At 39.6% G+C, this 11577-nt stretch overlaps 1 protein-coding gene across 7 annotated transcripts in view; it reads left to right on the top strand.

The window, feature by feature from the left end:
• fam20b (FAM20B glycosaminoglycan xylosylkinase) overlaps positions 1–11577 on the top strand; it is a 110110-nt gene that overhangs the window by 5912 nt on the left and 92621 nt on the right. For 4 of the 7 annotated variants that reach the window (XM_048601788.1, XM_048601791.1, XM_048601790.1 and 1 more), the window contains exon 2: positions 10460–10525. The exons of the other annotated variants lie outside the window; for them this stretch is intronic. The gene's annotated coding sequence lies outside the window, so the exon portion shown is untranslated. The remainder of the gene's footprint in view (positions 1–10459; positions 10526–11577) is intronic. 7 annotated transcript variants of the gene reach the window in all.

Raw genomic sequence — 11577 nt, 5'->3', positions numbered from 1 at the left:
AAGTTGCTGGAAAAGCTCAGCAGGTCTAGCAGCGTCTGTGAAGGAAACCAAAACGTTAACTCTGTTTTTCCCTTCACAGATGCTGCTAGACCTGCTGAGCTTTTCCAGCAACTTTGTTTTTGTTCCTGCTATGTTTATGTGGCTGGTGTAGTTGTTGAAGGTGAAATGTTGAATGCTGAAGTGGTTGGATTCTCTCCTGTTTGGCATTGTAATTGCCTGACACTTGAATGACATGAATGTTTCTTGTCAGCCCAACTTGCATCTTGCTGCACTTGAGCTGTTTCAGTATCTGAGGAACTGCAAATGGTACTGAACAATGTGGATTGATCAGTCAACAGCGTACTTCTGAACTCATGATTGCCAGAAAGTCGTTGATGAAGCAGCTGATGATTTAGTCATGGACAGTCTCCTGAGTGGCTCTGATGGTGCACTGATAGTGCCCGTACCCGGAGATCTGGGTTGAAGTTCTATCTTCAGAGGTATGTGGGATCAACTGAACAAGTTGATTAGAAAATATCTCTCCTGAGTGAGTGATGGCTCTTGTGGTGCAGTGTTTGTGAACTACCTCTGAACCAGGAGGCCCAGGTTGAGCACCCACTTACTGCAGAGGTCTGTCATAGCATCTCTGAACAGATTGATTAGAAAAAAACAATATCCTGAGTGAGTTGTGGCTCTTGTAGTGCAGAAGTAATGTCTTTATCTCTGAGCCGGAAGACCCAGTTTGAATCCCACCTGCTCCAGTAGTGTGACATAACACATTTGAATAGGTTGATTAAAATATCTATCCTGAGGGAGTTACAGGACTCTTGTGGCACAATGGTCATGATTCTACGTCTGAGTTAGGAGGTCCAGGTTCAAGTCTGACCTACTTTGGCATTGTGTGATAACATTTCTGAACTTGTTGGTTACAAAATACCAATCCTGAGGGAGTTGAAAACTCTTGTAATGCAGTGGTACTGTCCCTACCTCTGGGCCATGGTGGTTTTGAGTCGTATCTGCACCAGAGGAGTGTCATAACATGTCTGAGCAGATTGATTCAAAAAACATCTGAGAAGATTTGTCCTCAACAACCACTGTCATATTCCATTCTGCCAGGTATGACATCAAACACAAAAGTGGATTCAACACCAAAATCAGATTAATTATAATCATGCTGAATGTGGATAAAGCTTAAGGGTCTGTGTGGCCTACTGGATGAGGTACTTATTAATTTACAGTTTTATACCATTAAGAAGTACTAAACATCTAAATAGTTCCTTGTGTGAAGCCCTTCATTACATTAAATGTTGCTGATGCATTTTTGTACTTTGATCACTGACAATGAATTGACATGATCAGAACTAGTTTCTCGGGGTGAAATCAAATATACAAAAGCCATTAGTGTGCATCACGCTGGATTTTGAATGGTCAATAAAGGTACAATTTGGGAGGGTAATACACGAGAATGATAAAATCAAAGGTTTCTTTCAGAATAAAAATACATTAAGAACTCTTGTAGATTTGTGGATTAAGAAATGGATTATGTAGCTCCTTATCAGAAAGGAAGAATACAGAACAAAGTTTGGTGTTAAGTGACTTTTATTTTTACACAATTAATCCTATTTTGTAAGGGATATAGTGGAGCTGGAATAATATTTAATGTACAGTCAGCTGCTCTGACATCAAAACACGATCCTAAATGTCATGAAAGAAAGAATTCTGTACAAATTTCCTGGTGGTGCTTCACCTTCATGAATTTTACAAGTGGTGGTCAGTGGTCAACTAGGAATGTGTTGAATTTTCCCTGAAGTAATATGATCAATAGAATGCATGCTGTATTCATTCACAGTGTGGTAGTGGGAGCATATCCCCACATACCATTCTTGTTTCAAACTGCCTTACAACTGGTTTATAGCTGAGAGAAGACCATATAGAGCACGTTTAAGCTGACAGAATTCACCAGTTAAAACATTGTGATTTTCTTTTTCAATTCAGATGAATAAAATTTAATATGATGTCCAACAGCAGTTGTTTCAAATTGCTGTCCAAATTGTCTAAGGGGAATTGTATAACTTTGACTGTAAATCAGTACATTTATTTTATGTCCCTGTAATGTAATGTTGTACGTGAGGAGATGATGACATAATGGCCATGTTGCTGGATTAGTAATCCAGAGCCCCAGTCTAATCATCTGAGAACATGAGTTCAAATCCCACGTTTGCAACTGGTGGAATTTAAATTAACATCTGGAATATAAAGCTCATCTTCGCGACTATGGCAACCGTCATGAATTGTATAAACAAATCTGGTTTGTTAAGGTCCCTTGGGAAGCAAATTTGCCATCTTCACTGGTCTGGCCTATTTGACTTCAGCTCTCACTAAACAAGTATTTTTCATCAGTGTTCACTGTGGAGAAGGATATGGAAGATAGAGAACATGAAGAAATAAATAACGACATCTTGAAAAATGTCCATATTACAGAGGAGGTGGTGCTGGATGTCTTAAAATGCATAAAGGTGGATAAATCCCCGGAACCTGATCAAGTGTCACTAGAACTGTGGGGATCTGGGGAAGAGATTGCTGGGCACTTTGCTGACATATTTGTATCATTGATTACCACAGGCGAGATGTCGGAAGGCTGGAGGTTGGGTAATGTGGTGCCACTATTTAAGAAAGGTAGTAAGGAAAAGCCAGGGAACTATAGACTGGTGAACCTGACATCAGTGGTGGGCAAGTTGATGGAGGGAATCCTAAGGGACAGGATTTAGATGTATTTGGAAAGGCAAGGGCTGATTAGGGATAGTCAACATAGCTTTGTGTGTGGGAAATCATGTCTCACTAACTTGATTGAGTTTTTTGAAGTAATGAAGAGGCTTGGTGAGAGCAGAGCGGTGGAGGTGATCTATATGGACTTCAGTAAGGTGCTCGATAAAGTTCCTCATGGTAGACTGTTTAGCAAGGCTCGATTACAGGGTGAAATGGCCATTTGGACACAGAACTGGCTTGAAGGTAGAAAACAGAGGCTGGTAGTGGAGGGTTGCTCTTCAGACTGGAGGCCTGTGACCAGTGGTGTGCCACAAGGATCGGTGCTGGGTCCATTGCTTTTTGTCATTTATATAAGTGATTTGGATGTGAATATAGGAGGCATGGTTAATAAGTTTGCAGATAACACTAAAATTGGAGGTGTAGTGGACAGTGAAGGAGGTTACCTCGGAGTATAACGGGACCTTGATTAGACAGGCCAATGGGCTGAGGAGTGATAGATAGAATTTAATTTAGATAAATGTGAGGTGCTGCATTTTGGGAAGGCAAATCAGGGCAGGATTAATACACTTAATGGTAAGGTGCTGGGGAGTGTTGCTGAACAAAGAGATGTTGGAGTGTAGGTTCATATTTCCTTGAAAGTAGACTCGTAGGTAGATAGGATAGTGAAGAAGGTGTTTGATATGCTTGCCCTTATTGGTCAGCGCATTGAATATGGGAGTTGGGCAGTCATGTTGCAGCTGTACAGTACATTGGTTAGGCCACTTTTGGAATAACTTGTGCAACTCTGGTCTCTCTGCTATAGGAAGGATGTTGTGAAACAGTTCAGAAAAGATTTACAGGGATGTTGCCAGGGTTGGAGGGTTTGAGCTTTAGGGGAAGGCTGAATAGGCTGGAGCTATTTCCCCTGGAGCGTTGGAGGCTGAGGGGTGACCTTTTAGAGGTTTATAAAATCATGAGGGACAAGGATAGGGTGAATAGCCAAGGTCTTTTCCCCAGGTTGTGGGAGTCCAAAACCAGAGGGCATAGGTTTAAGGGGAGAGGGGAAAGATTTAAAAGGGATCTAAGAGACAACATTTTTTTATGCAGAGGGTGGTGCATGTATGGAATGAGCTGCCAGAGGAAGTGGTGGAGGATGGTACAATCGCAACATTTAAAAGGCATCCGGATGGGTTATAGGAATATGGGGGCTTTGAGAGGCACGAGCCAAATGCTGGCAAATGGGACTAGATTAATTTAGGATATCTGGTCAGCATGGACAAATTGGATCAAATGGTTTGTTTCAGTGCTGTACGGCTCTATGACTGTATCCACAGCAATGTGCTTTACTCTTAACTGCTGTCTGAACTAGCTGAGCAAGCCACTTTGTTCAAGGACAAATAGTGTTGGGTGGCAGATGCTGGCCTTGCCTTACCTGAGATGCCCATGGCCCATGAAAGAAATGCTTAAAAATTTAATACTCAAAGATGTAAGATTTGAGTATTTTGATAAACTCCTGACCTTGCCGGGAATGATAGTTTAAAAAAAAATTAAAGGTTCTTTGTCTGAATGTGTGGAAACAGATTGGCAACATAAGAGATATGTGGATTAGGTTTAAACATCATTTGAGAGACTTGGATACATATTGATCTGTATTGGGAAATTAATATTTCAGGGCACACTTTTTCAAGAAAGCAGATAAAGTGGCAAAGGAGGAAAAGGAGGCTGACAATAAGAGATGGGATCATAAGGTTAGTGAGGATGAATCTTGGCTCAGAAGATTATGAAGTAGAATTAGGGACAAGAAGTCAGAAAATTCTGGTGGGGATAGTTTATAGACTGAACATATGTAACAAAGGCAGTGTAACACTTGTGGGAAACTTTAACATTATATAAACTGGAAAGGGTGGTTTAGAAGATGAGTTTGTAGAATATTTTTGTGATCGTCTCTGAAGGTAAGAGATTGAAGTGATCTTTAATTTTGATGTAATTTTTTATTTACTATGCAGTGGATTTAGACTGCCTAAACTCACTTCATACTGATCTGTTCAACCAACAAACTGATATGAGTTAGTTTTTATTTAGGTTATTAATTTGAAAGACTATGCAATAATATAAAAGGTTACTATACAGGGTAAGATTTCATGGTGTCGGGCAATTTTATTACGGGGGATAGACAAGTAACTTATTAGTAGAGAACTACTAGTAAACAGAGTTGGGATAAATGGAACATAGGGACATAAGTAGGCCATTCAGCCTGTCAATTCTGCCCCACCATTCAGTAGAATTGTGGCTGATTGAACATTTTGCTTTTTACTTACCACAACCACACAACCCTGTATGCCAGTAGTAATCAGAAATCTGTCAATCTCTACGTTAAACATACTCAAATACTGAGTCTTCACAGCATTCTGTGATAGAGTATTCTAAAGGTTCGCAACCTTCCAAGTAAAATAATTTCTCCTCTGGACCTGGGTGGCATCTGCTTTATTTTGAAATTGTGCTCCCTGGTTTAGATTCTACAATGAGGAGAAACTTGCATCTACCCTGCCTTTCTGTTTAAGTAGGGTTCAATGAGATCAGCTCTCATTCTTCAAACTTCGAGAGAACACCGGCCCGGTTTGCCTAATCTCTCTTCATAGGAGAGAGACCATAAAACCATAAACGATAAGAGCAGAATTAGGCCATTGAGTCTGCTCCGACATTTGATCATGGCTGATATGTTTCTCAACTCGAATCTCCAGCCTTCTCCGTGTAACCCTTGATCCCCTTACTAATCACGAACTTATCTATCTGTGTCTTGAATACATTTAGTGACTTGGCCTCCACCCTCTTCTGCACCCATTCCGGGAACAGATCTGGTGAACCATTGGTGCACTCCCTCTATGGCAGTCCTGTCTTTCCTGTGATAAGGAGACTTAGACTGCACACACTACTCCAGGTATGGTCTAGTCAAGCTTTTATTCAGTTGAAGCTAGACTTCAGTCCTTCCGTACTCAAACCTAACTTTACACTAGTCTTCTTCGTAGTTTTCTGCATGTGCTTATTAGCCTTCAGTGAGTTATTGACAAGGATACCTGGGTCCCTTTGCACATCTGCACTTTCCAGCTTCTTACCATTAAATAAATATTGTACACATCTGTTTATCCTGACAGTGGATAATGTTGTTTTTCCACATCATATTCCATCTGCCATATTCTTTTCAGTAACCATGTCCAATCCTCCTGAAACCACTTTAAATCTTCCACAGAACATATGTTTCCACTTAGCTTTGTTTCATCTGCAAATATAGGATCATTACATTGATCCTATTTCAATCATTAATATATTGTGAACAGCTGAAGCCCAAGCACTGATCCTTGCAATGCCCCACTAGTCACAGCCTGTCAACATAGAATAACATTTATTCCTGCTGTGTTTTCTGTTAGCCAATCATTCTTCCATGCCAGTACATAACCACCTATCCCATGTGCTCTAATCTTTCTAACCAGCCTCCTGTGGGGGCCTCTATCAAAAGCCTTCTGAAAATCCAAGTGTACTACATTCACTGGTTCTCCTTTATCAATTTTGTTAGTGACAACTTCAAAAAACTCAAAGTTTGTTAAATACGATTTCCCATTAGCAAACTTTTGCTGACTGTGTCCAATCATATCATTGCGTTTACCCCATCTTTTATAATTGTAGTTTCACCCCACTGCTGATTTAAGGCTGATGGGCTTGTAGTTTGGCATTTTGTATCTTGCTTCCTTCTTAAATAGTGGGGTTGACTTTTGCTACCTTCCAATCTACAGGAATTATTCCAAAGTCCATAGAATTTTGGATGATAATTACCAAACATCACTATAGCTACATACTTCAATGGCCTGGGATGAAGATCATCAGAACCTGGGGATTAATCAACTTTCAGCCCCATTAATTTCTCAAATATAATAATTTTACTAATGCTAGTTTCCTACAACACCTCATTCTCCCTAACCACTTGGATATCCACTTCTAGGAGATTTCTTGAATATTCCTCTGTGAAAATGGATGCAAAGTAATCATTTAGCTTCTCTGCCATTTCTTTATTCTCCATTGCAAATTTTCCTGACTCAGCCTTTAAAGGACCCACATTTGTTTTCACCAGATGTTGCCTTTTTGCATGCCTGTCAAAGCTTTTAGAGTTAATTTTTGTCATATGCCAAATTGCATTCATATTCTGTTCCCCCTGTCCTTATCAGTTCCCTACCTTCTCCTTTTGTTGTATTCTACAAACCTCTCAATTGCTACTGTTTCTGGCAACTGTATAGGCCTTTTCTTTTAATCTTCTCTAAAAACCATGAACCAGTTGATTGATCAATTTTGAGTTTTTACATCTTGAATGAGTGTAGAGTTGCTGTATTCCAGTGACATGGAACAGTCATATTTGTTAGCAAGTGATTGCTGACAGCGGCAATAGTTGCTGTATGTCATGCAGTCGCCCTTTAAAGACTATCCATTGCTTATGTACTGCTTTTAATGTATTTTGCGAATTTATTCAGCTATTTTGTGCCTTATGTCTTCATAATTTCTCTTATTCAAATTTAACACCCTTGCTTCAAAATGAATTGTCTCACTTTCAAACTTAATACAGAAGTCTGTCATAATCTGGCCACGTATCCCTAAAGGTTCTTTTATAACAAATTTCCTAATTAACACTTTTTCATCACATAATACTAAATCTAAAATAACACGTCCTCTAGTTGGCTTCTCAACATACCCTTGTAGAAAACCATTTCTAACACACTCCAGAAATTCTCTCCTTCAGCTTGTACAAAGATTGAAATCACTGATGATAACTGTTGCCCATGATACATTCTTCCTTCATCTTCTAATTAACACCATTCTGTACACTACCACAACTGTTTGGTGACCTATAAATAACTCCAACCAATGTCTGCTGTCCCTTGGTGTTTCTTCGCTCCACCCAAAGAAGTTTCCACATTGTTCTTCCAATTTGAGATTCTTCCTTACTAATGTAATGACCCCATCCCTGTTATCAGCACACCTCCACCTCCTTTCCCTCCGTGTCTGTCTTCCTAAATGTTGAATATTCAGTTCCCAGCCATTGTTGTCATGCAGCTATTTTTCTATAATGACAATTAGACCATACCCATCTATCCTTGTTTTTGCCTGTTGATTATTTTCTTTGTGGATGCTGCATGCATTCAGATAAAGTGCCTTTAACTTTGTCTTTTTGACATCTTTTTTGGCTTTCTGTTGCTAATTTTATTTCCTTCCAATTTGGGATACTCCTCAGCTTCCCATCATACTGACAAGCAAGCTGGTTTAAACTCAATCTAACAGCACTAGCAAATCTCCCACTGAGGATATCTGTCCCAGTCACATTAAGATGTAACCTGTCCAGTTTGTATAGGTCCTACCTGCTGATAGGTAGGTATGAAAGCAAGTTGTGAAGATGATAGAATTTGTTAAGGGGTGCAGATAGGTTCAATGAATGACAAAGATTTGGCAGATAGCACAAAATATGGGAAAATGAGAGTTGTCTATTATAACGGGAAGAATGTAAAAGCAGAATGTTATTTAATGGAGACTGCAGAATACTTCATACATGAATCACAAAATGTTAGCTTGCAGGTACTTAGGAATGCAAATTGTGTTGTCTTTTATTGCAAGATAGGTGGAGTATGAGTATGTAAAGTATGCTACAACTGCAGGCCATTAATGAAATCACACTGAGAGTACTGTGAATGGCTTGGTCTGTTTGCGGGCGGATATAATTGCGTTGGAAGCAGTTCAGAGTAGGTTCACTAGGCTGACTCCTGGGATGAAGGGGATCTGAGGAAAGTTTGAGCCAATACTCATTGGAATTGAGGTGAATGCAAGGTGAAAGAATAAAGGAAAATAACCTGCAGACAAAAGTACTGATTGCTCAGTAGTATGGATAAGATTAAGAACCTGAAAAAAAATGGCGTGTTCTTCACCATGTTGCAGAGAAAAAGACAGCAGTGACAAAATAGGGACTTATTTGGGCGGCACGGTGGCTCAGTGGTTAGCACTGCTGCCTCACAGCACCGGGGACCCAGGTTCAATTCCATCCTCGGGCGACTGTCTGTGTGGAGTTTGCACGTTCTCCCCGTGTCTGCGTGGGTTTCCTCAGGGTTCTCTGGTTTCCTCCCACAGTCCAAAGATGTGCAGGTGAGGTGGATTGGCTATGCTAAATTGCCTGTAGTGTTCAGGGGTCTGTAGATTAGGTGGGTTATAGGGGGATGGGTCTGGGTGGGATGCTCCAAGTGTTGGTGTGGACTTGTTGGGCCGAAGGGCCTGTTTCCACACTGTAGGGATTCTATGATTTGTAAAGTCAACGGAAATCAGCAATTTATTGATTATATTAAATTACTCTGCAGATGAATGACCCCTTGATAAATTATCCCATTTGACCCGATGGTTACGATCGCTATAATTGGTTTTGTTAGTAAAATTCACTATCGCTAAGGTCAGTGCTTGGTTTAGGAGAAGGGTCTCAGATTATTTAAAGGAGTTGGCAGAATTTATGAAACTGGCCCAAACCTGCAGTGTTCAATGGCAGCTGGTAAGTTTAGCAAGATTTTGTTTTGTTACAACCTTAATTAAGTTGTAATTTGTATCACAACATTAGTTGAACGTCTTAAGCTTATGTGCACAGAAAGGAATACATGGTGTAGCCATGTAGAAAAAGAGCATTCTTGGACAAAATGTAATTTTAGTTTAGTAGCTCAACTATTTCTCTAATAAACATGGACATAAGCTCTGATTGGTGTAGCTGGTGATTAGCTCACATTAAATTTATTTTGTTATAATTCTCCAGACTTCAAACTAGTCATAGGTTTGTATTAAAGGCTAAGTTTTTAATAAAGTTGTGTTAATGCATCTCCTTGCCTGACTTAGCATTAACCCTGGCAAGTATGAGTTAACTATACCACTCCTGTACACCGCTTTGGACTGATAATATCAACATGAGTTAGAATGTGTGATGTAGAACACTTCAAAGGCAAATTAACTTGGGTGCCGTAAAACCTATGTAGAGATGAAAGGGTTTCCAATCCTATATGCTTATATGTCAGGGACATTGTTCAAGGTGGAAGTGCTGCAGAACAGTTAGTTGGTTCTGCTCTAACATGATAATTGCATTCCTGTGCAACATCGTGGTGTAGAAAATCTTGCTATTGAAGTACTGGGGCCTATGGCAAAAGTGGGTTTGGGGCAGACCACCAAAAAAAACACTCAAAAGCCTAACACAAAGGATAGCACAATTTGAATAAATGTTTAATTCATATCTAATAACGAAATAAAAGTAAATTTAACACTTTACCATGAAAAAATGTCAAGATGACTTAATGGGGGCGGAGGTTATACTGTACCCCTCACAGAAAGCACTTCACAACAAAGCCTGCAAATTGATCACGTGATGCCAGCGCAGAAACTTTCAACGCTAACATTGTACGTATTCATGACAAAGCCCGTGAAATGATCATGTGATGTCGACGCATACCCCTCCACGCACCGATGGAGTTGTGTTATAGACAACACAAGTTCGCGTTTTAGAAATAGCGTTCCCCTATTCATCAATCATGTTACTGCCAATTCGTGTTGATGGAACATGCATTATAGCAGAATCAACTGTAGATGGATATTTTGTGATTAAATGTGTGTTACATGTTGCAAGATCTCTTGTACATGGTACACGATTTATCAATGAAATACCTTTCTTTAATATCAGGGATAGAGTTATGAGCCAATACTACTATCAATATGACAACAAATTGATCTTCTTTGATCTTTTTTGGTGAGTACTCATGAAAACAATGTTTACTTTGATCTTACTGCCTTGCATGAGCCACTTTAATATGCTGTTTCTTAATTTGGGCAACTGAAAAAATGCTGTCTCATTTTTATTGCAGTGCAATGTTTGTTAAAAGTGAATTGTAAAGCTGGAAATGAGGAGACTGTCAGAAAGACTGGTCGAGTGTCTTTCTTAAGCTCAAGAAGTTCCAAGAGTTTAGTGTAGAAAAACATGCCAGTGTGCTTAGAAATCCTCCATTTGTTGTAGATACTGTAGTCTCTTGGGTACAATAGCACAGGTGATTCCTGAGAATAGTTTGTTAAATGGTTTGGGTCCAGAAGTAGTTCCACACCAGCCGATATGTAGTTAAGCCGTAATGAGATCTCTTGTGGCATTGTGGTAGTGTCCTTTAATCTCTGAGGCAGAAACTGGGTTCAAATCTCATGGGCTCCAGAGATATATAATATCATTTCTGAACAAGTTGATTAGAAAATATCAGGAATTTACTGTAAGTATTAAGGCTGTTAGGTGCAGTGGTAGGCCCGTGTGCTCCAGCAATGTGTAGTAAAATCTGTGCTTATTCAGGAGTGTGAGACAAAACTATAGCAAGAGAGGCCCCTTTATGACTTGTGCTATGTGTTATCTCTTGCAAGGTGGATTTAAGCACTTAATGAAACCAGATCAGAGTAAATCCATTTAGTGAAAATTTTTTTGCAGTTAGCTAGCACATGAACAATGTTAGAATTGACAGTGAGTTTCATCTTGATTCAGCTCATATAGAACCATGCTTGAGGAAAATAAATGTGTCACCTTAGGCAAATTGGTGTGTTTGTTTAACTATTCTCTATTGCTTTACTGATAAGACTAGCTCTGGGTTAAATATGATTATCCTTTTTTAGGGCTGAGCTTTTTTACCAGACGGAGTCAGTTTATTAATTGCATGTCTCTGTGCCTTTCCTGGATATTCACCTTGTGGGTGGGATTTTCCTTTTGACTCTTTACCCCAATCAGTGATCTGTCATTAGGCCTGGATGTGTAATAGTGATCTGGGGAAG

This window comes from Rhincodon typus, chromosome 10 (assembly GCF_021869965.1).
Source record: "Rhincodon typus isolate 14 chromosome 10, sRhiTyp1.1, whole genome shotgun sequence".
NCBI lineage: Eukaryota > Metazoa > Chordata > Chondrichthyes > Orectolobiformes > Rhincodontidae > Rhincodon > Rhincodon typus.
This window is presented reverse-complemented; position numbering and strand designations above follow the sequence as displayed.